Source organism: Mesoplodon mirus (assembly GCF_964341445.2).
Source record: "Mesoplodon mirus genome assembly, chromosome: 18".
Lineage (NCBI taxonomy): Eukaryota > Metazoa > Chordata > Mammalia > Artiodactyla > Ziphiidae > Mesoplodon > Mesoplodon mirus.
Genome location: NC_138994.1, coordinates 37,380,541 through 37,384,538, shown reverse-complemented (window position 1 = coordinate 37,384,538; position 3,998 = coordinate 37,380,541). Strand labels below are relative to the sequence as shown.

General features: G+C 59.8%; 1 pseudogene across 1 annotated transcript; it reads right to left on the bottom strand.

The window, feature by feature from the left end:
* Positions 1–947: 947 nt before the first annotated feature.
* Positions 948–3,486, bottom strand: LOC309793163 (uncharacterized protein SPEM2-like; annotated as a pseudogene). Its single transcript has 3 exons — positions 3,346–3,486; positions 3,126–3,183; positions 948–2,993 (listed from the first exon to the last, which is right to left on the bottom strand). The product of its transcript is annotated as an uncharacterized protein SPEM2-like (transcript).
* Positions 3,487–3,998: the final 512 nt, after the last annotated feature.

Sequence of the window (3,998 nt, the reverse complement as noted above, 5' to 3'; positions counted from 1 at the left end):
AAGTCTGGGCCTGAGGTGGGGCGTGCACAGAGGGGTGCTTGTAGGAGAAGGTCTGGGCCTTGGCAGGAGAATGTGCAGGGAGCTGAACTGGGGGGCAGGTCTGGGCCCGGGCTGGGGCCTGGGCTGAGTCATAGTCTGGGGTCTTAGTCTTGCTCTCTTGGGGCAGGCAGAGTGGAACCACGTCCACCTTGCTTATCCTGCGGAGCTTGGAAGATGTCTCTCACCTGGAGTTAAAGGTGGCTTGGGACTTTAAGGCTGTGAACGGAGGGGCCTCCCCAGCTCCCACTAACCCCTCCTTCCACAGTCCCCGTGGAGCCTCCGTGGAAGCCCGAGCCCGTCCACACTGAGGCGGCATCCAGCAGCACTTAGAAGCCGTTTCTGGTATCCAGGATTCAAGGTGGTTTGGGTGCCTGTGCAGGAAGCTCGGGCGATGGCGGAAGCGGGGAGAAACTCTTGAACACAGGTTCTTGGGATCCACGGAGCAGCGCATGCGATGGCTGCCTCCACAGCTGGCTTGCTTGTCTGCAGGGAAAGGCGAGATGGGACAGGGCCTGGGTTCCTGAGGGGCTGAGAATCAAGGCAGGGATAGAAGAAAGGGGACAGGCCCACATCCCCTGAGCCCACACTGGCGCCCACTTACCTTTGGGGAAAATACGGTTGAAACCTGCCCGCAAGAATCTCTTCAGATGCATCCAGAGCTGAGGGAAGCAAGGGAGCGTGGAGTTCGGGATCAGGGTGAGCCCTGAAATCCAACCCTTGTCCGGCCACACCGCAGCAGCCATCCCATCTCAGCCCCTTCAAGACCCCAGGGCTCCCCCAACCACACTGCCCAGATCCTGCCCTCACCAGAGTCACCACGTTGATCCACACGGTGAGCAAGATGATGCTGACCAGGATCAGAAGAATTGAGTCTCCTAGGTCTTGGCATTTCCTGGGTGTGGTGCCAGAGCACGCCTCGGCTAGGTAATGGGTTTGCTCAGCCATGGCCGGGGGTCCCAGGGCTGCCTGGGTCCGCTGGCCTCCGTATATGTATACTGGGAGACAGACTGGGTCATAATGGGGCAGGTGGTGGCGTCACAGTGAGGGAGGGGGACGAAAAGGAGGGCCAGGCGTGGCATTCCATGGTTCCCCGGGTGAGGTAAGCTGAGCCTGGACAGCCAAACAGGGCCCGGAGGCCGGAGGCCGGCACACCTCCCCTCGAGCTGTCAAACATTCGCTCACCGCCCACTGACTCACTTGTTCAAGTGTCACATTCCATCTCTTGGCCCCTCCTGAGACTAGAAAGACCTTGGCCTCAGAGCCCTGCGGAAGGCCTGGCTGGAGTCCAGAGCCTCAGCCTTCTTCATGCCCTTCACTGGCTGTGGAGCTGGACCTGCCCAGATGTGGAACCTCCCAGTTTGGAAGCAGCTTCTTGTTTGAGGCTCTTTGGGGACAGGGACAGCTGAGACACAGAGGAGGTGCCCGGAGACCAGTGGTTTGGAGACTGCAGCTGCAGATCTACTTAGTGCATGGTATCGGACCAGGAGGGGCCTGCTGGCAGGACTGTGGCCACTAAACCAAGGGGACCCTCAGGCCCAGAAGGGGACACTGGCTTCTTATTGCAGGAAGCCAAAGGCAGGGACCCAAGCTGGCAGAAGGAGTGGCGCTTCCAAGCCACAGACCGCCAATGTTTTCTGGACCATGGCGCTCTTTATTCCTCTCTCCATGCCCTGCCGCTCCCCACCCGCCCCCATTAGCTGCTGGCCAGTTCATTTTCCCAGTCTGGCTTCCGTGCAGAGAGGGCCTCGAGGCCGAGGTGGAAGGTAGCAGCGAGTTGGCCCGCGCTTGGCTTCCTGCACTTGCCGCTTCAACTCCAGGCTGTCATACACCTGGTAGTTGGCATTTCCCCCTGGGTTCCGGCTGAGTGGCATGAAGGTGGGCGGGGGTGGAGGGTGTTCGGTAGCCTGGACGTCGGGCAGAGTCTGGGAGGGGCGGAGGAGCAGCGCTGAGCTGGGATCCGAGGCCCGCTGGTAGAGGCCTCGGCCAGCACCGTGAGGGAGGCGGAGGCGGCCAGAGGGTGCCGCACAGGCAGCATCTCTGCCCATTCGGCTGCCCAGCGCCGCACCTCGTGGGGATCCCGGGAGTAGTTCAAGTGTCCCGTGGAGTGGCGCGGGCTGTGGTTGGGCTGGCTGTGAGCACAGCTGTGGAGGCTCCGTCCGTGGGCCGGTGGGGAGTTGTGCTGCCAGGCTTCGGGCCGGTAGCCCTGAGGCACCAGAGCTGATGGAGGCTCAGAGCCCTCCAGACCACGCCGCCGCTGATCCCAGGAGTCATACGGGAGATGGCCCCCTGAGGGGTAAGTTCTGTACCCCCCAGGGGCCCACGAGCTGTTAGGGGGCAGCCGTCGGGTAAGTGGTGGAGACGAGGTCCACTGGTCAGCATCCACATTGCCCCAGATGCGGGATGGCGAGCAAGGGGCCCCGAAGGACTGCAGCCCTAGCTCAGACTTGGCCTCCACACGCTTGGGCATGCGGTGCAGCTCGGGCGACAGGTAGAGACAGGCTGGTGGCTGGATGGCCAGGATCCCACCCTGTCGACCCCAGAGGCCCACGTTGGAGGGCAGACCCATCTGCCGGTAGAGCCCTCCCCAGCACCCCCACGGGTACTTGGGTTGTGGGAAGGAAAGTGGGTCCTCCTCCTCCAGGTAGGAGTCCAGGTCCTCCCAGTTAAAGGAGGGCATCGGAGGCAGCTGTGACATCCCGTGGAGGCGATGCGGCCTACGGAAGCCTGAGCAGCTGGAGGGGAATTTTCTAAATTCTTGGGCCTCCCCTGGTGGCTTCAGGGGTGGCGGCTGCAGCTGCGGCTACGGTTGCGGAGATGGTGGTAGGAGGACGAGGAGTAGCAAGTGGACCGGGCCATTCTCACTTCCACATGGTCCAGGGTGCAGTGCATGTGGATGTCTTGGGCCTTGGCTTGAGGATGTTTGGAGGAACTTTCACAAGCCTGTGAGATTTCATCTGTGGGAGGCGAGAGTCCGTGAGGGCAGGGCAACTGTCAGAAGATTTCAGGGTTGGGAACCTGGGAGCCTGGGTTTCTAGGGCCCTGGGAATGGTGAGGCGGGGTGCCCCCTAGCTGTCTTCTATAGTTACTTTTCTGAATAATACAATACATGGTCTTGTCTAAGGCATTCTGGAGCCCATGCCATATCTGGGGTGGGGTGGGGTGGGGTGCGTGAAAATGAAGGCCAGGCTCTCTACCCTCACCACCACTCCCAGCCAAGACCGTTCCTGCAGACGGAGGTGCAGGCTGCAGCTGGTTCCCACCCTCAGCCATCTTCACCCCTACTGGTGATCCCCAACCATCGCTGACCATAGTTGCCATGCTGATCCCAATGCTGACAAGAATGACAATGCCCAGCAACAGGAGTAGGAAGTCCTCCGCATTCTGGGTACTTTCTTGGTATTGATGGCAGCACCCCAGGTTGTCATACCAGAGCTGGTGTTCCATGGTGGGCGGGTCCTAGGGCCGCCTGAGCCGTGGGACGCCCCACCCCCCCAACCCCACCAGCCCTGACCCACACTGCACTCATGCCAGGACCTGGGGACACCCACCAACAGGTGAGGGAGCATGGTCATAATGAGGCACATTGAAGGGAGTCACAATGCGGAGTTGTCCAATCTTTCATCCACTCAGCTGGTCCTTTAGGTGGCCGTCTCTGCCCTCGGCTCCCACTACATGGAGCCTAGTCCCCAGAGTTCAGTCTGTCCTCCTGTCTCCATGGGGCCTTGCTTAACTTGATTTGCAAGCAGGGTTGCTACAGATGAGAGACAGTCTTCATAGTGACTGGATCATGCATATAGGATTTCCTCCATTTCATTGTTCAAGACATTAGGACCGCTTACGTAGCCTGTTGGGCTTCTTAGAACTAGCCTGCAGTTCTTAAAAAGTTTCAAGAGAAGCCAGAAATCCAAATTGCTCTGTGAAATATCCACATTTTAAAAGTAGCAAACCAATTCAAATTT